At 45.4% G+C, this 20,928-nt stretch overlaps 1 non-coding gene across 1 annotated transcript; it reads right to left on the bottom strand.

Annotated features, from left to right (window-relative positions):
- Positions 1 to 13,438: 13,438 nt before the first annotated feature.
- Positions 13,439 to 13,655, bottom strand: LOC142423505 (small nucleolar RNA U3). Its single transcript, XR_012779140.1, has one exon. It is a non-coding gene; the product is annotated as a small nucleolar RNA U3 (small nucleolar RNA).
- Positions 13,656 to 20,928: the final 7,273 nt, after the last annotated feature.

Below are 20,928 nucleotides of genomic sequence, written 5' to 3'. Positions count from 1 at the left end.
CAGTATGACAAACGGGCAGACAAGGGTGATCTCAATTTAGTGGCATCCAATAACTAGTAGCATCACATAGAGACTTGGGGAGAAAGACAATTCCATGAATCTGATGTCTTCCCCTGGGATAGTTCCTATTTTTTTGGCAAAAAATTGTTTTTTCCAAGAGGATGCTTGATAAAGCGTGTGGTCAGAGCGCTGTCTTCTGCCAAGTCTCTCATTACAGAGCTATCCCTGTAGCAGCTACATTTGTGGGGAAAGAAGTATCTCTTGAAAAGCTCTGGCTGATTTAGTTTGTAAACCCCGGGTAAAGGGTACTTCTGCTCTGCTTTCCCTCCATCCCTGTTATCACACCAACTAGCTTTATCTCCAATTGATCTCTCCCTTGTAAGCCACAAGAAGCAGCCAACACAAACCAACATTTCCCTGTGTGTCTATGTTGCTTTAGCACTGTAACCTTAGTATGTGGCCTGTCTTCCAGAGTACAGCTTTGCTAAATGTTTCAAGGATTACTAGCTTTGTAACCTAACCCTAAGTCACTGTCACCCACCACACAGCCAGGATCCCAAAGGCACCGTTATTTGTCTGCATCATGTTCAACACTTCACGTTAATGTACCTACCCATCTTAGGTGTGTCTATGTTCTGGAGGAACGAACAAGAGAAGTGTGTATATCCACGTAAATACTTAAGGCAGGTCCTTCAAGGTGATTCAAAGGTCCTTATAGAGTCAAGATCTTTCTGTCCCTTTGTGCCACCATGTTAAGGCAGTTGCTTATGATCTGACAAATTTAGAAGGACTGCCAGCTAGAGTTGCCGGTTTATCCAGGCCCACCTGGGACTGTCTCAATTATAGGACCCCAAGTGCTACAGCGCAAGGTCCCCTTCAGTGCCAGTGAAACTGGAATTACTGGTCACCTTACTGACACCACACTGACAGTCCCTTCAGCAGCACCGAAAAAGTGTCAAGAAAGGCACATCCCTGTGGGAATGTGATCGATTCTGTCCACAACCCGTCGTTCAGGACTTTGCTACCTGCAAGGGAGTCTGGGAGATGTGATCTTTATCCGTGTGATGCGTTAGTGTGTGTGTGCACAGCTAGATTAAAAATGAAAAGATTTATTACTATAGGAAGAAGGGATAATAGATATTACCAGTCTAGGTCACATCCATTTGCTTAATTATTCATTAAAGTATATAGTTTCTTTGATGATCCATTTTTGTTCTATTCTATCAGACCAGTGTGCAGCATTTTTAATTGCTTCCCAGTTCTACATATTTTGTAATTTCCCCGTGGCTTCCTTTATATCCCAATGGATCATTTCAAAGGATTTGAATTTTGCCAAACAAGGTTTTTCTTCTTGGTAGTTATTTTGCTGATTTCTAACGTAATCCTGTTATTACCATATACTATGGTCTGAAAGTATCAATTCTTGGAAAGTGGTTGAGCATAACCTAATACATGATCAGGTTTTATACATCTCCAGTGCATTCTTTAAAACAATGTATGGTCTCTTGTTTGAGATCTTTGGGTAGTGCAAATGGTTAATATACTTGCCTGTCAAGGAAAGGGTAGGAGGTTTGCACCCACCTATAGGCACCTCAGAAGAAAGACCTGGGAGTCGATTTTTCAAACAGCAGTCTCTGAAAATCCCATGATGCATACAGACACGTGTAAAGTTGCCAGGCTTTGGAATTGACTCAGTGGCACAGGGTTCATTTCATGTATGTTTGAAGCATGAACTTTTCATTACCATCATGATCAAAACATGGCATCTACACATTTAATAAAAGATAAGGGGGATTATATTGTATACTCTACCTGGAAAATTTCTTTTTAAAAATTATTGTTATGGAAACATAATGTAAATACATATGACTTGGTGCCCATCCTTAATTATCTTATCCAGATAAATGACTCATGTGGAATTTCTCCTTCAAAAGATATGCTTCTTAGAAAAAGACGTGTTCCACCAGCCTATCCCAACATGATCGCTGAAGACAAAGCTGGTGCATAAGCAAATGTGGTGAAGAAAACTGATGGTGCCCAGCTATCAGAAGATATAGAGTCTGGGGTCCTATAGGCTGGAACATAAACAAGTGGCCATCTAACTGAGAAACAACAAAACCCACATGGAAGAAGCACACCAAGCTGTGAGATCATGAGGTGTCGAAGGGATCAGCTATCAGGCATCAAAGACAAAAAAATAAATAAATCATAGCATTGTGAATGAGGGGGAGTGCAGAGTAAGGATCCAGGGCCTGTCTGTGGGAAACTGGACATCTCCTTGCAGAAGGGTCTCAGGGAGGAGACGAGCCAGTCAGGGTGCAATATAGCAACGATGAAACATACAATTTTTTTCTAGTTCTTGAATGGTGGCCCCCCCACTATCATGATCCCAGTTATACCTTACAAATTCGGTTGGACTGGAGGATGTACATTGGTACAGATAGGAACTGGAAACACAGGGAATCCAAGACAGATGATCATTTCAGGACCAGTGATGAGAGTAGCAATACCGGGAGGGTGGAGGGAGGGTAGGGTCGAGAAGGGGAACCGATTACAAGGATCTACATGTGACCTCCTTCCTGGGGGATGGACAACAGAAAAGTGGGAGAAGGGAGACATCAGACGGTGTAAGATATGACAAAATAATAATTTATAAATTATCAAGGGTTCATAGGGGAGAGGGGAACAGGGAAAAAATGAGGAGCAGAAACCAAGGGCTCAAGTAGAAAGCAAATGTTTTGAGAATGAAGAGGGAAACAAATGTACAAAAGTGCTTTACACAATGGATGGATGTATGGACTGTGATCAGAGTTGTATGAGCCCCCAATAAAATGATTGGAAAAAAAAGACGTGCTAAATTATTGTCATGATTGTCAATCTCCCTCTTCCTCAAACATCAAACCAATTTTCCCTCCCTTCAGCTTCATGGAAGCATGCCTGTTTCCCGTACCCTGTTTAGCATCGTGTATCAGCAGATTTCTATCTTTGCGGATGGCCAGGCTGCCTCCTTTTGCTGACGAGAAGAGAGAAGATCAGCGATGTAGAGCCGTTTGCATTATTTGACAGAGGGAGTTCCAGGTGTAGACTCTGCTCATTTCCTGCCCGGGATGGAAGCATGAAAATCCCAGCTGTGCTGCCTCTCTTCTGCACATGCCAGCACGATGAATTCTAGAATTCGTTCACTCTGCCCAGCACTCACTGAGCTGCAGTTTTGTCTATGAGACATCCTCCTCCCAAGGGCTGACTCAAGCCTGCCAATATCTATGGCTCATGGAGGACATAGGGCTTGGAAATATTTGCCAGTCAAATGTGTTTTCTTAGCTGGAAGCTGAAGAGCAATCAAGGTTCTCTTTTCCTGGCTGTGTAGCTCAGCTGGGTCCTGGCAGCGCTGTTGGCTGCCAAGCTGCTTTTGGGACCGCCCTGTAGAAGCTGCCAGCATTGAAGTCACTCACTCCATCCCGGTGAGGACTATCGATCCTTTGGAGGCAACGAGATGTGGCCATTTGAAGAGAGAAAGCAAAAAAAAAAAATAAAATAAATCCAACGTTTTAGACTTGTATACGTCTGATCCCCTATGAGCCTCAAAATCACCCTGTTGCCTAGCCTGGTGGGCACAGGCAAGTTTGCGATCCTAACACTTGGTGGTTTAGAATCCACCCAAAGGCTCCATGAAAGAAAGGCTTGGCCAATTGCTTTAACAAAAGCAGGAAAACCCTGCGGGGGGGGGGGGGGGGGCCTTATTTTCTGTAACAACATGCTGTGGCCATGAGTTAGGGAACCAACTTGATGGAAATTAGCAACAACAACAACAACAACAGCAACACAATGCTAAAACTTACGATCATTCTTCTTTTACAAATGGATACATGGAAGGTAAAGAAAGAAAAGAAAGAAACTAAAAGCCTAGACAATTTGCATTCATTTGCACAATTAACAAAAGGTCTTCACTGACCATGTAGCCTGGTGTCCCCTGCCAGCCATTTCCGATACTATTCTATCTTCCTAACAAGACTATTAGCAAGTAGTTAATGCCTTCTTCACTTGTTTATTTTTGCAGGAGACGTCCTCAAAGAGAACCCACCCCCACCCCCACCTCCCAGGAGTCATGTCAGTGTGAAGTCTCCTCTCACACGGAGCCACACTGTTCCATGTGACTCATGAGATGTTATTGGACCTCCGTAGCCTGGTCATGATGAGCATCACTGCTTCCGCCTTGCTTAAGGAAGCCAGCGGTCATGCCAGGGAGACACAGGCGTGTTGCACAGAGAGGCCTAGGGGAAGAATAATTGAGACCTCCTGCCAGCAACCAGCACCAAATTGGCAACCATGGGAATGTACCATTTTGGAACTGGATCCACCAGTCTACCTAGTCCAGTGTTCCGATGACTGCCTATCTGGCCAACATCTAACTGTAATCTCACTAATCACCCTGAGCTGGAACTAAGCCATTCCTGAGTTGATCCACAGAAAATGTACAATATGATACATGTTAATTGTTTGCCCCCACAAAGCATTGGGGAGTAATCGCTATGCAGACATAGATAGTGCATTGAAGAGATTAGTGAATAGCAAGGCTCCAGGCATTGATGTTTTAATAGACTAGTGCAGCACTGGAAAGACTCACTAGTCTATAACAAGATATTTGGAAGACAGTTTCCTGGTCACCCGATGGGAAGAGCTCCATTTTGATGCCCATTCTAAAGAACGAGGACCAACCAGAATGCATAAATTATCACACAGTATCATTATTATCACATACAAATAAAATTTTGCTAAAGACAATTTACAAGCGGCTAAAGCAATACAAGGTCTTGCCAGAAACTCAAGCCAGATTCGGAAGAGGATGTGGAATGAGGGATACCACTGCTGATTTTAGATGGATCGTGGGTGAAAGTGGAGGCTATTGGAAAGATGTTTTTGTCTTTTATTGGTGATGCAAAAACATTGAATTGGACAGATCATAATAAACTATGGATAACATTGAGAAGTATGGGATTTGAGGACATTTCATTGTGCTCATGGAGAACCTATACAGAGACCAAGAGGCAGTCATTTGAACAGAACAAAAGGATGCAGCATGGTTTAAAATCAGGAAAGATATTCCAAGAAACCAAACTCAATGCCACTGAGTGGATCTTGATTCATAGTATCACTATTGAACTGTCCTATATTTGAGCCCATTGTTGAAACCACTGTGTCAATCTATCTTGTCAAGGACCTTCCTCATTTTTACTGCCCCTCTACTTAACCAAGCATGATGTCCTTTTCCAGGATTGGTCTCTCCTGACATGTCCAAAGAACATGAGCTGAAATCTCACCATCCTTGAAAGGTCTTAGTCAGAGTTCTATCCTGTCATCATATTTATTCTGTTGTAGGAAGCAGCAGCAATCAGGATGAGAGGAAGGCCAATTTTACAATCTACGATATGCAAATAACACAACCTGGCTTGCTGAAAGTGAGGAAGACTTGGAGTACTTGTGCAAGAAGATCAAAGACAACAGTCTTCAGTGTAGATTACAGCTCAATGAAAAGAAGACAGAAATTCTCATAACTGGATCCATAGACTTCATCATGATTAGTGGAGAAGAGATTGAAATGGTCAAGGAGTTCATTTTCCATGGACCCACAGTCAAGACTCATGGAAGCATCAGTCAAGAAACCAAATGATACATTGCATTGGATAAGACTGCTGCCCAATACCTTCTCTAGGTATTGTAGAGCCAAGATACTGTGTTGAGCGATAACGTGCACCTGACCCAAGCCAGGATACTTTTAAAGACCTCGACTGCATGTGACAGCTAGACCATGAATGAGGAAAGTTGAAGAACTGATACAGTTGAATTGTTCGTAAAGAATGTAGAAAATAGATTGCCAGGAATTTCCCGAAGAACAAGTCAATCTGACTTGGAAGAAGTACAGCCAGAATGCCTCTTCAAAGTGAGGCCGGAGGGACGTTATATCACATACTTTGGACATGTTATCAAGAAGGCACCAGCCCTGGAGAAGGGCATCATGGCCAAGTTGAAGGGTCAGAGGGGAAGCGGAATGGAGGTTACTCAAACAGAAGGAGTGCGTGGCTGGTGAAGGACCAGACGATGTTTTGTTCTACTGTACGTTGGGTTGTGAAGATCGGAGCTGACTCGATTGGACCCCACGGCTACAAATAGCGAGCTAAGGGATCAGTGCTTCTTTCCAGGCCACACTCCGTGAGGGGTGGGCTCAGGACTCTCCACCCGCACACCGACCATGACGTCTAGCCACAGCAGGGACTTCATCATGGTGGACTGACTCAGTGACTGTGTGAGTGTGCTCTAACTTTACCTTCTGGCCTTCCTGACTTCCTTGCGTTGCCTCTCTCCCCTCACAAAGTTGAGCCACACAGCCACCTGGGGTGGGGTGGGGGAGGGGCGGTGTGTGGTGGTGAGCTTTTTTTCTGTTGCCTACACAGCAATTCATAGTTAATTAAACCTTTGCATAAACAGAACAGGGGAGGATGTAAAAGTAATGAGCTGACAGCCCAGTGTGTATTATGCTGGGCTGAGAGGAGAATTTAATTTAGAGAAGAATTATGCACAGGCAGAAGAGCAGTCCATTAAAACAAACAAACTGTCTGGAAAGAGATAAAACAAAAATGGATTCTGCAAACGGTGAAATAAATGGCGAAGCCATACATTTGGGGTGTTCTGGAATCCTGGGCGCTGAGACACCCCTGAATGAGTGGGAGGGGAAATGCAGGGCCGTGGGGGCGGGAGGTCTCTGGGTGGGGCGCTACGTGCATGGGGCTGGGGCTTAATTCTTCTCTTGTGAGGGCTCTGCTCAAAACCCATCTGTCTTCCTTTGAAGTTCCCTCGAGCAGACTCGGAGCCAAGAATTCAAGAACAAACATTTCAGTGGGAGCTACAAGGAACATGAGGAGGAAACCCTGCGCAAACCAAACCTGGGCTATTGAGTTGACCAGACGGGCCAGAGTCGAGCTGCCCCCTAGGGTTCAAAGACTGTGATCTTGACAAACTCAGATGGCCACATCTCTCGGGCGGGTTCCAATCACCCAGCGTTCGGTTAGCAGGTGAGTGCCTAACCCGGATGCCACCAGGCTCTCGCAGGGAAGAAAAGGCCCGTGGCGGGCGATTCACCAGCGGCCACAGTGGGCCCTTGGAGCCCGATCTCCTGAGGGGAAGCTCTGGGCGGCTCTGTGACGCACACTTCAGATTTATTGCAGCTGAGGGGTGAGGGAGCCGGGGAACTTATGCCTCCACAGAAGTCACTCGTCCTTAGTTACGGGCTGCTGCCTTCTCAGTGGCACAGTTGGAACCCCTGCAGGTAGGCCTCTGGGGAGGATGCAGGTGTGGCCTTTGGCAGTCTTGCTGGTGTGATCAGCGGCCTGGGGGATCGTGGGAAAATCATTGAACAGAAGCTATAACGCCCTCCTCCTCTCATCCCGACAAACTGGTCAGTTGAGCTCCTGACTCCCCAGACTTCAAAAGCCCCAGAAGTCCTCTTGACCACTTCACTCCCCCTCTCTGTCCCAATATTGAATTAGCTCTCACTTCTCTGAACTGCCTTATTTACTGAAAGCCCAAAGCTGGCCTACTCCCCAGGGTCCTCGTGAGGATCAGTAGACAGAATATGCAAGGCGTTCGACGCTGCACTGCGTGCGTGTTAAGCGCGCCAATGGCAGCAAGCGCTAGTCCCTTTGCTTTTTTGGTCCACTGATTGGAATGTCCAAACCACATAGTGGTTTATCCAGTCCCCGTAGACTGAAAACTCAGCTGAATGCCATTCCCAAGCTCTTGGCTGGCAATAAGTGACCTGTTCACACCTGTGGGACAGGTGAGCCTGCACTCAGGTGAACAGGTGCAAAGATCCGCACAGCAGGCCACCATGCCAGAAGGAAGAGTTTCAGGGGCTCAAACCGGAGACTCGCTGGGAATAGGGACTGACTCAGTGGGACTTCGCCAGTGAATCTGCGCTCACCTGCCAAAGCCTGGGGTCCTCACCCCACAGTCTAGCTGCCAGCATCAAGTCTTCTAGCTGCAGGGTATAGTTCCCACTGCTCACCACACTGGAGTGGCCAGCTCTTTGGAACTTCTCTGTAGGGAGGGTTACCAGAGAAGAACTGCCTCATGAAGCCTCAAGCAATCAACGGGCCACCTTGCCTCCACGTTGTAGGCTGATGAAAGCAGACGTCTGAGCAAGTGTGATCGGGGGCCTGGAAAGGCAGGGGCCTCTGTGGGCAGACCATGGCTGCCCATCAGGCCTGGGTTGGGACAGTTTCCAAGGAGGTTGTGAAAATTCCTCTGTATTGGGAGTTGGCCACAGGAACAATCAAGTTCTTGACAATTTCTTTCTGTGCTCTCTTTGGCCTGGTCCCTGAAGCTCCTGTCCCTCTCTGCTCCCTCCTTAACCCAGGGATCCAAGAGAGAGGGGATTTGGAGCATCCAATCCCTGTTGGGGTGAGTCAGTGAAGGGGCTGGATCTGGTTTGAATGAAGCAAGAGAAAGGCCACTGCTTTTTGGTCCTGGCTTAATGGCATGGCTTAGATGGATGACTCACCTTTCATCCACACCAGGGCTTCCGTGCAGACAAAATAACTCTGCAGGTGGATTTGAAATTGCCTTGGCTAATAACAGCTACGTCAACCTGGCCAATAACAGCTATGCCAAGCTGAACACGTAAGCTTGCCTGTGTTGCTATGGCAACAAGAATTCGGCTTCTATGAGGTTAGGAAGTCTTCCCGGGTAGGAAAGGGACTAGGCCAGGCTGTGGGCAAGGGAACACAGTTGTTGGCAGGGGGAAGATATTTTGGTTGGAGAAGTCCCACTTTCTGAGTTGGAGACTGTGGCGCCCGGCCCCCGCTGCCCCACATCACCACCTGGGTTCAGGTCTGAGTCCTGGAACCCAGCCCCCCCTAGAATCATAGCCTTCCCCAGGACTCCCAAGTTAGCCAGGACCAGATTTAGTATTCCTTTAACTGAAAGCATCAGTTTAGCTTAGCCCAGGAAATCCTAACAGAGCAGACCTCTGGCTGATTCCAGTCCTGAAATACTGTAAGTCCCTGGTGGCGGTGAGCAGCAGTGGTGACATAGTTCTGGTTTGACTTGTGCAGATTTGGACCTCGCTAGGCCCCAAGTCCCCGATCTGAAAAGCTGAATGGATGCTTTTCCTTTATAAGGCTGCTGTGAAGTGGGGGAAATGGCATGTAAAAGGCTGTATAAACTCTGCTGCCTTCAGACCTGCGGGGCTTGGTGACTCTCTACTTCCACCCGCTAGTGATTTGTGTGGTAGCTCCAGCCCTCAAATCCCGACACTCAGTCCAGAGTCTGCCTTGGCAGTGCCCCCTGCACCCTCCATCTTTTGTCTTGGTGCTCTCTGTGGTCTGGCTCCCTCCTCACAACTAAATTGTGAGCTAGATCCGGGTTGGGGGCCATAACTCATTCATTTCTCTAGTGTGTTTTCCTTCTCCCCTTTCTTACCCCGCGCCCCTGAGACCAGCCCAGAATCTGATCCCTGGCAGGAGTGTGACAATTATTACACAAACAGCAGTAAAACAATCTAAGGAGCATTGATCACAATCTCAAATCTCTGAATTCTGCCTGCCTGGAGGTGGGCATCCCTGAAGCAGACTGAGATGAGGTTCAAGGGCACACAGATTATTTAGGAGGCGATCTCAGGAAGCATCAGAGCACTAGTGGCAGAATGGTTATGCGCTGGGCTGCAGTCTGCAAGGTTAGCAGTTCAAAACCACCAGCCACTCCTCGGGAGAAGCAGAAGGCTTTTTACTCCCATAAGCAGTTACAGTCTTGGAAACTCACAGGGGCAGTTCTACCCTGTCCTATGGTGTCACTATGAATCACCTTTGACTTGAGGGCAGTGAGTTTTTTTGATGCTCAGGAAACAGAGAGGAGATTGAAACCAGACAGGGTCTTTGGTCAAGCAAGGACCTACTAGGGCAATTGGACCTTGCTCCATCTGGGGGAGCTCTGGGGACCAGCACAGAATAGGTACATACCACCCCTCCTAAGGAACCAAGGAGCTAGGATGCTTAACCCTCAAGTCCCCCCAGGTTGAGAGAATGTCAAGGGAGACATTTAATCCCAGAATGGCCTGTAGTTAAACTTGAGAACACCAGAAGCCCTTTGGGGGTATGTTAGAAATGCAGAATCCGGAGCCCCTTCCTGAGACACACTGGTTAGGCCTGAGGCAGGCCCTTGAAATCTACATTTTTAAGAGAATGATTTTGATACCACTCTTTAAGACAGTGGTTCTCACCTTTCTAATGCCGTGGCCCTTTTATACAGTTCCTCATATTGTGGTGACCGCCCCCTCCCCCCAACTATCAAATTATTTTCATGGCTACTTCATCACTGTCATGAATTGGGCAACCCCTGTGAAAGAGTCATTCACCCCCCCTCCCAAAGGAGTCATGACCCACAGGTTGAGAACCGCTACCTTAAGCTATTGTTGTCGAGAGCAGGGTTCGACAAACTTTTCTAAAAAGGGAAATGCTATACAGCTTTTCAGCTGGGTAGGCCATATGCTCTCATCATTCCACTCTGCCATTGCAGTGTGAAAGCAGCCTTAGACAACAAGTCAACAGATAGATCTGACTATGTGTCAATAAAACTTTATGTACAAAAGCACGTGCCAGGCCAGCTCTGGTCCGTAGACTGTAGTGTGATCTAGAAGAAAGACCATGGGCTTCAGAGTTAGATTCTAGCTTGCATCCCGACCACACCACTGCCCAGTTATGTAATTGAGGGGCTTAACCCATGGCTGAGTTCCCTGCCCTCCCCATCTCTTCCTCCATGCATGGAATCCCGAGGTTGATTTGCTTGGTGGTGAACTCACCACGTAAACCAGGCCGAATTGATCATCTTAGTCCCATGCAACCCTCATAACTTCTGTGCTCCAGGACAAAAGAATAACCCCTGGCTCAGGGCATCATATCTGCAGAGAAGCTACAAGTGAGAAGGGCGCAGAAGGGGTCTGCTGACACCTAGATCTGAGCTGCACCATGTTCTACAAGAGTCTCACTTTTTCAGTTGGGTTTTGAGCCACTTTGACAAGTGGGGCGTAGTCCTGTGAAATGACCCAGAGGGGCCAGGGAGCAAAGACACACACCTACTGCTTAGGAGAGTTGGGGTCTTCCTGGTAATCAACATGGAAAGATTCTTCTGCAGCGGTGGTCAAGGTGGGTGAGGTTCCTAGCCCTCTCATCAAAGCAGAGACAATATTGAACTTCAGGAGGCTTTTTCTTAAAGCCAGCCAGCCAGAGTGCAGGTCAATGAAAGCGATTTTATGTAGGCCAGAAGGCTGTCCTCCTTTTATTCTTCAATGGCATGGCTTAATTCACAGATAGCACTTAAGAGCACCTGGAGGAATGGAAGGGTACTGGCAGTTTGTTCTCTAAACATATTGAGCGCTTAATGGGGATTGAGTAGCAATGAATTGGAAGTGAAGTGTGTTGGAAGCAGCCATTTAATGAAGCTCATTAAAGGTAGAGCTGAGTACTTTTGACTGTTCACTTGGTTGTGGGCTGGACTGATGACCTGTTAAGAAAGTTGAGTTGCTTCTTAAGGGCCCATGCCTAAAGATCTGGCTGCTCCACCTCCCTAATGATATGAATCTAGGGGCAGGAGTAAGGGTTATACACGCCCCCCTCTTATAATTGTAGCTTAGAAGATTTCAATTATTTTTTTACCATGGTAAAATATATATGATAAAAGCTTGTCTTTGTAACCACTTCTCAGTGTGTACCATTATGAGACATTGATTGCTTTCACTCTGTTGTGAGACCATCACCTCATCAAGTTCCAATTTTTTTCATTATCCTGATAGAGACTCAGTGTCCTAGTCTAGATGATTTTAAAAATGGGCCTTATTAAACGGGCTTAGTAATTCATCCACAAAAGATTTCAAAACATCCAACTTTAAACAGCATCACTTTCTAGGGAGCCTTCCTAGACAGGTTGGTTGAGAGCAGTGGTTCTCAACCTGTGGGTCATGACCCCTTTGGGGGCTGAATGAACCTTTCACAGGGGTCGCCCAATTCATAACAGTAGCAAAATGACAGCAATGAAGAAGCAACAAAAATAATTTTATGGTGGGGGAGTCACTGCCACATGAAAGGGTCACAGCACTCGGAAGGTTGAGAACCACAGGTTTAGAGGACGACCCTCAGTGGGCTGGGTTGACACAGTGGCTGCAACAACAGGCTCAAATATAAGCATAATTGTAAGGATGGCACAGGACCAGGCGGGGTTTCTTTCTGTTGTACACAGGGTCTCTGTAAGTTTGAATCAACTCGAGCACAGTTAACAACAGCCACCTACAGCGACAGTAATCCGACAACCCGGTACTGGCATAATAATAGACAAATCGATTAAGTGTTAAGAAGTGAAAATCCAGAAACAAATGTACACATCTTTGGTCAACTGATTTAAATCCAGTCCATGGGCAAAGAATTCTTGTCAATAACTGGTGCTGGAAAAAAAAAAGCATTTCCACATGCAGAAAAATTAAACAGGGTCCATGCCTCACTCCATGCACAAAAACAAATTCCAAAGGATTCAAGACCTAAATGTGCAAATTTGGGCCATAAAAATCTTCAAAGAAAAGCAGGGGCAACACTGTCAGGTTTAGCTTTTAACAATGCATCACCTAATACAATAACAATAGCCCAAGCAGAAAAAGATAAAATAAATAAATGGGATTTCATAAAATTAAAGCCTTTTTTCATCAAAAGACTACCAAAATGCTAAGGCTGATTAGGAAAGCGTCTTTGGAAACCGTATGTAAGACAAGAATTGGGGGAAGGGAGACAGCAGTCAGTGTAAGATATGAAAATAATAATTTATAATTTATCAAGGGATCACAAGGGTGGGAGAGGGGAGGGAGGGAATAAAGAGGAGCTGATACCAAGGGCTCAAATAGAAAGTAAATGTCTAGAAAATAATAGTGGCCACATACGTACAAATATGTTTGATTCAATTGATGTATGGACCGTGATAAGAGCTGTAAGAGCCTCCCAATAAAATGATCTTTGGGAAAAAAAGACAAAGATCTAATTACCAATATACACATATAAAACTTTGACAACTGAACAACAAAGCGACAAATAACCCAAAACACTTAAATGGGGAAACACTTGAATGGACATCGCAGGAATGAAAAATGGTACAGCCATGGTTTAAAAGAGCAAGACTGTTGCTCAGAAATCTAAAGTGAAAGCTACACTATGATCCAGCAATTCCACTCCTAAGTATACACCCATTGTACTTGAGAGCAGAGATGCACACCGAGACTCTGGACAGCAGTGCTGAGTACTCACATGGGCAGCAGGTAGAAACAATCCAACTGCCCACCAGATGAATGGATAAACCACTCAGCCTGCAGAAGCTATGAGTTTGTTACATGCAGGGTTCTTTTATTTTCTTTGCCACTCAGACTGCATTCTCTCGCTCTCACTGTGCACAAGGGCAGAGAAGAGCGATCATCAATGGCACATGGCAGCTGCAATAAAACAGCACCAGGAGCTGGCTTCACGCTTAGGAGAGAATGCTGCCCCTCCTCCTCCTGGTTTTCAGTGCTCTACACGATCAGAGAAACTTCACTAGCAGCTAACTATAGAAATGATGCCTGAAAGCATAAATGGGTCTTAAAAGCTTGCAAGTGTGAAAATGGTTGCACAACCCAAAGAATGTAACAGCTGAATTGGCTTATGTTTTGCTGTGTATATTTTCAATAATAGCAACAAAAAATACTTGTTAAAAGTAAGCACATAAACGATACCCAGCATCATTAAGCATTAGGGAAACACAAATTGAAACCATAGTAAGATATCTCTACACACCTATCAAAATGTCTCAAAATCTAAATATATGCATCATATTATATCAATACATATAAATATTTGTATAAACATATTATAGACAAATGATATATATGTAAAACTACTACTAAGCCAGTAGAAGAAATGAAGTCTTACATAGCAGGGATGGGGAAGCTTTTATTGCAAGTGGCACTTGGATATTTGAAACATCATTCATGGGTCCTACAAAATTATCCACTTAAAAAGTTACCTGCTCTATTTGGTCGATTAATTAACTCACCCCAATGTGAGCACTGAAACGGCTTCTCTTTAGTGAAGTGTGTGATGTCAGCTAGTGCCAATGCTTTTGAGTGTCTTAGGAGGCCCACTTAGGAGGCACGGCGTTCTCCACTCCTGCTAAACAAGGTTTCTGAGGCTGTAAATCTTTACAGGAGCTGATCGCCTCAACTTTCTCCCATAGAAGGGGCTGATGGATTTGAACGGCTAACCTTCTGATTAGCCCCCCAGGTTTCCTTTGTAGCTAGCTATACAGCATGCTTTGCAATCAGGAAGTATGAATTCTCCTCCTTTGCTTGTCTCTTTCAACTTTGCATTAGTTATTCAAGGCCTCTTGTCATCTCGCATAAAGTTGAGGATTGGTTTTGTGGTTCAGATGAAAAAAGTTGTTGGAATTTTTACTGGGTCTGCACTGAATTTATAGATCACTTTGGGTGGTTGACATTTTCACAACGTTAAGTCTTCCAATCCATGAACATAGAACCTCTTTACATTTAGTTAAATCTTCTTTAATCTTATCCAGAAATGTCTATACTTTTCATAAGTCCTTCATGTTTCTGGTTAGATTTATTATATTCCCTCGATTTCCCTTTCACATTTCTCATTGTTGGTAGATATAAACCCAGCTTATTTTTTTTCCTGACCATGTACCTTGCAACGTTGCTGAATTCCTTTACTGACGCTAGACTTTATTTATGGACTCAGTGATTTTTTTTATGTATAGGATTACATCATCTGTGAACAGAGATAATTTTATTTTTTCTCAATTTGGATGGCTTAATTTCTTGTTTTAGTGCCCTGTCTAGGACTTCTAATATATGTTGAATAAAAGTTGTGGCAGTGGGCACCCTTGTCTGGTTCCCAATTTCAAGGAGAAAGTGCTCAGTCTTTCTCTTAAGTACAATGTTCGATGTTGGCTTTTCATATATGTCCTGAATCATATGAGTTCATGAGGAATTTCCTTTCTTTAGGGTTTTCCTCAATAAAGGGTGTTAGATTTATCAAATTATTTTCTGCATCCTCTTACATGCTACTGTGAAGATGAAAGAGACCAATTCCTGTAACAATAATAGAAGCAAAGTTGTTTGAAAGGAGCTAGATAGAGCCTTTTCATCAGAGCAATCGCAACGGGTCCTGGGGGCAAGAGAGCTTCCGCAAGTATTTTTCAGAGCTCGAGCTTTGAAATAGATTTTATTCTGTGAGAAAATGTCATGAGGGGTCAGGCAGAAGAGAACACCCATGCCTAAAGTTCTAGAAAGATGATTTTGGTTTGAAAGGAAGGTAGGAACAACTGTCTGGGATTCCCTGTCTCCTTGAATGGTAATGCTACTCTGGGTCAGTATGGCCCAGGCTCTTCTCTGCGGCCTACAAGGACACCCACAGCAGCTTATTCTTCCTGGTTCTGCAGCCCTCCCGCTCACCCTGTTATTCTCTATGTTCATGTCTCTCTTTAAATGTTTCCTCATACCCTGGAATGTTTGCCCCCTTATCTCCTTTCTAAACTCATTCACTTCCAAGGCTAAGTTCATGTGTCGGATCCTGGGGAAGTCTTACTGACCTACTGTGTAGAAGTAGCCACCTTGTCCTCTGTACCTCCCGCTCTTATTTTCCATCACTGCTCTCTGTGCACTCTTCCATGGCCGTGCCTGTGTCCCCTTCTAAAGAGCCAAGCCACATTCCTAACAGTGAGGAGCACATGTTGATGGTCTAGCTAAGGTTCTTGGCCTTGATTTTCTTCCCTTTGGGGCAGGTTGGAACCCTCCATTGCACAGGGGCCCGGAGCTGCTCTCTACAGAGCCCCCATCCCATCCTGGGCCTTGCAACCAGCCTTTCCCCTTCGACCATAGCCCCATGTCCCAAGAAGGGGCTGCATCTTTTCAGTTGTGTCAGAGCATGCGCACACATTTTAAATGATATTTTTCAGACCATTTTCTAGGAGTAGAAATATTGGCTTAAAGTGTTACGAGTTTTACAGCTCCTGAAACGCATTGTCAAATTGCCCTCCAGAAAAAATTATTCACTCTTTCGGTTTCTTTGAATACTTGCTATCACTGAGTATCATCATTGAAAAACCTTTTCCCGATTTGCTAGGCAAAACAATGTTCTCTTACTGTTGCTTTACTCGGTCTGTGTGGGCTTCCTTCCAGCACTTGATTTTTGTGGCAATGCCTCCTCATATCCCTGTGTGTGCGTGTGCGTGCGTGCTTTTTGGATATCCCAGGTATGAAGATTGGGCCTTTCGCACCAGGGCCAGTCCACATGTGCCTACCCCCGATGTACTCCTCTCCCCAGCCCTGAGATGTCATGTCACGGTGTAGCGGGTCTCCTTCCCTCAGGGTGCCTGGTTTTCTGGACACAGGTCCTGGAGGTTCATCATGTTCTAAAGTCACCGTGCACCCAGGCTGAGCTGTCTCTGGTCTTGTTTGGCATTAGGGGAGATTATGGCGCGGGAGGGGGTGGTGCTCCACAGGTGGTGAGCAGAGCAATAACTGGGAAAACAAACGAGATCAATATCTAATCCTGAGCAGCCAGCCAACCTTTTCAAAGCCTCATCTGTATTGATTTCTGTGGGTAACACTTCCCTTTCTTGCGTAATCAGTCCCTTTGCTCAGCAGGTGAACAAGTGAGCAATACTTATTTTTTCTTTTGCAAGAACAAGGATGGCTGCCTAACTTTGAGTTTCTGGAGGAAAGGAGAGTGAGGCCTTTCTCAGCCTCCTTTGAACTAAATCCTCCGTGCAGTGGCCTGGCGATACGGGGATTTATCTGCTCTTATCTTTGTTCCGGAGTCCTTACGAAATCCTAAAGTGGGTTACCAAATAACTATAAGGTCAGCATCTTAAACCCATGAGTGGATCCTTGATGGAAAGGTGAGGCTGTCCAGTCCCATAAAGATTTAAAGGCTTGAAAGCCCTAGGGAGCAGTTCTACTCTGTCCTATAGAACCGGGATGAGTCAGAATTGACTCAGTGGTAGTGGATTGAGAATTGTGTGTGTGTGTTTTCCTTGTTCTAGATTGAAGACTCACAGGTCCAGGGGGTCAGAGAGATTTGGCTTGGAAGCATCATGGTTAGGAAAAGGTCATTAAGTTCAATGGAAGATAATGAATTTTATTAAATGCTATAAGTTCCAAAGAGATAAGCTTTCTTATCTTCATTTCACAGATGAATAGATGGATCTGCCCAACATTAGACAACTGGATGAGCCAGAATTTAAGCCAGGTCTGGAGGATCCCAAAGTGACTAGAGAACCTTGTATCCTACACACTTAATTCGTGGACCAAACCTAGCATTTTGTGGTGTTAAAAAATCCAGATAGTCTGTTTCATCTGAGGTAGTGAGAAGCTATCAGAGATAACATGAAAACTGTGACATGAATGAGCTAGATGCTTGCTTTGGTCCAAAGGACACACACGGGAGAAGAGAGGGGCAGGTTTAAGGAAGCAGATTATTGGAGGTTGCAATCCAGACTCACAGGAGTAGCCGTCAAGAAATCAAAAGATGTATTGTATTGGGCAAATCTGCTGCAAAAGGCCTCTTTAAAGTGTTAGGAAGCAAAGATGTCACATTGAGGACCAAGATGCTCCCGACCCGAGCCATGAGCTATATGCTCAGTCACCTCATAGACATGTGAACGTTGGACAATGAGCGAAGAAGAATGGATACAAACGAACTATGGTATGAGTGAAGACTATTGAATATATTATGGGCTGACGGTAGAATAAACACGTAGGTCTTGCAATGAGTACAGACTGAATGTGTCTTCAATGTGAAGAGGCGAGACTTCATCGCATATGCTTTGGGCATGTGACTAGTCCCTGGAGAATGACTTCATGCTTGGTAAAGTGAAGGGCAGCAAAAAAGACGAGGATCGCCAAGAAGATGGATTGACACAGTGGCTGCACCAATGGGCTCACACATAGCAACACTGGTCACGATGGCACCGGGCTAGGAAGCGTTTCATTTTATTACAGATAGATTTGCGGTGAGTTGGAACTGATTTGATGGTCCCTAACAACAACAACAACAACAACAAAGAGGAAGCACTTTCAAAGTAGCTGCAAAATTTTAACAAACTATGGGTTGCCACGAGAGCTTCTCCAACCCGGAGGCACATTCTTGCATTACTTCCGTACTTCTGAGTTCATCCTGCGAGCCCTGAGAAATCCTATGTATCCGTTAAGACTTAGTGCAAATGCTACCCGTCCATCCACCCATCCATCCATTCATTAGTATGGATAGAGTGCTTACTAAATGCCAGAGAATGTGCTGGGAACTGGAGATCCATAAAGGGCAAGATAGGCATAGTCCAGGCCTTCGTGCAGTGCATGGTGTGGAGTGACTCTCTCTCCTGTGGTTTAGTCGGATATATGGCAGCCACCATCCCACCTGTCCTATGTCTGAGCAGACTCTGTCAGTGCCCTACTGGTATCTCCTTCGACCTTACCATGACCATGCTTCTTGCCTGCGCTCCAACCATTTGAGGCTTTCTCTGGTAACCAGGGCCCATTCTGCCTGCAAAGGTTCTCAACCAATGCCACGTGGTTCACGAATACCCCAGAATCTCCCCTGTCATTTAGGAAAACTCAATGGCGTGTTCCACACTGCCTCCGTGAGCTCCTCGGTATGGTTAAGATCCAGTTGTCCACAGTGATAGCTGGCTTGAGAAAAGCACCGTGCAGAGGCTTTCTTCCTTTCCCTGCCTCGCTCCCCATGTTCATGCGCTCAGGTGCCAACCACGAGAGAGAGGTCTGAGTCTACTCAGAGGGGCCTCACAAGAGACCTGTCAATCAACTTTGGAGCAATCAGCCGTTGAAAATCCTATGAGCACAGGTTCTGAGCTCACATTGGCTTGCTATGGCAGCTGATAATTAGCAGTTATTGCTGTGGGCCACAAGAGTTCAATTCCATAGGAGGTGCTCCGAGGAATTGTGTAAAACATACATCAGAATCTTCCCACAGAAGGAAAGGACGACTGGAGCCATTTTTTCTGCTTACTCCACTCAGTTCGACGAGGCTGTATCCCCAAATAAAGACAAAAACTGTATTCGATCATAAGAGTAGTTTCTCCCGTTCATGCATAAACCCCTACAATGGGGCAGACTCTTCCTCGGGTAGGAGAAATAAAGGATGAATGGTGGCAAAGCCTCCGTCTAAAGTGTGCTAGGTCTACTGGAGGGGGCGGCAGGTTGGCAGTATTTGCATACACTAGAAATAGCTAAATGGTTATGGAAAGGACATCCCGTCAGATACGTTCTAGTTTAATCAACTCCAGAGCAATGGCTTGCTAATAATACTTTTGTTTATGTATTGCACATTTAAGCCTAGTTTTTGTATACAGTGGGGATTATAACAAGCCAGTGCTTATTTTGTATTCTGAGTCCAAGGATGTGAATTAACATTTTATAGTTTGGAAATTGAGCTATGTCACTTTAAATGATTAGTAACAACCTTGGATGGAAGAAAGGGAAGTATTTCTGGAAGCCCCATGCACCCACATTGTTTAGCCTCTTGGGCTTATGGATAAAATTTGGGTCACTGGATGCTGTCCTAAGCCATCCCCACTTAGTCTAGGGGAACCCACTCCCTTTACTTTTCTCTGAGATGAGGTTTCCAGGGGATATCTCACTAGTCCTTCTTTTGTTTATCATAAGATAACTCTCTTTTCCTACTTCTGTTTCTTGGTTCACTGTGACGTCTCCCGTCTCTGATGGTAACTCCAAAGTATTGACATCACTGTGCTCTGATGCCCCCTGAGGTGTGGCTGATGCTTCAACTTGGGGATCAGTGTTTAGACTTTCAAAACCTTCACCTGTGACTGCCAAGGGAGCTGGCAAGCTATGCTCATCTACCATGTCTCCGTCCTTGGAAGGGGGGCCTAACTGCCGATTTCTGACTAGCTTGCTTCCATAAGGTGTGTGTGTGTGTGTGTGTGTGTGTGTGTGTGTAAGAGAGACAGAGAGAGAGGAGAGAGAGAGAAAGGAAGAGAGAGAGAGAGAGAGAGAGAGAGAGAGAGAGAGAGAGAGAGAGAGAGAGAGACTGCTAGCGTTTTCTCCTTGAAGAGTGAACAAATCACATCTCCAGGTTCATGTGTAAAGTGGAGATCGTCATAGGATCTCCCTTAACAACGGAAGCAGACACTTTGGGCCTTCTCCACAGTCTTTGGGCTTTTCACCATTTTATGCAAACTGGCCTACCCTTTCACTGTCGGCACCGTAACTTCTTAGCCGAGACTCTATGGTGGCCAGCGATGGTTTTGCTTAGAAGGATGACAACTGGACGTGCCAAGGAACAGATTATTCCTTGGAGAAATCTTCAGCCAATGACAAAAGGGAGTTGTTACGTAGACATTGGGCACGGTTCCCTGGATCTTGAGTGGGTTAACACTAACGTGTGTTCTGCCAGGGTTCGTTCTGCTTGGAAACCCTGCTGAGAATTTGCTTTTCCAGATACTGAATTAGAATCTATATTTTACCCAGATTCTGATTCTGAAGATAAAATTCCTTTAACAACTGATTCTGATTCGGTATATAGGCCCCGGAAATGCAAATTCTCAGCAGAAGGTGCAGCTGGAAAGAACGTATGAGGATCTCTGGTTCTGCACCGTTTCCCAGAGCCCCCAGGTGTATTAGTGCCCATTGGCTTGGTAGGGCTTATGGAACCTCCCTCTACTGGCTTCCTGCCCTCTCGTCTCACTTCCCTACCTCCCTCGAAGTGCATCTTGAAATCGCCTCCCAAATAAACGACTTGCACTGGAATTTTAATCTCAGATTCTGCTCCTGTGGGGACCCAGAGACCAAGATACCGAATTGTTGTAAAGAGT

Source organism: Tenrec ecaudatus, chromosome 12, assembly GCF_050624435.1.
Source record: "Tenrec ecaudatus isolate mTenEca1 chromosome 12, mTenEca1.hap1, whole genome shotgun sequence".
Taxonomy (NCBI): domain Eukaryota; kingdom Metazoa; phylum Chordata; class Mammalia; order Afrosoricida; family Tenrecidae; genus Tenrec; species Tenrec ecaudatus.
This window is presented reverse-complemented; position numbering and strand designations above follow the sequence as displayed.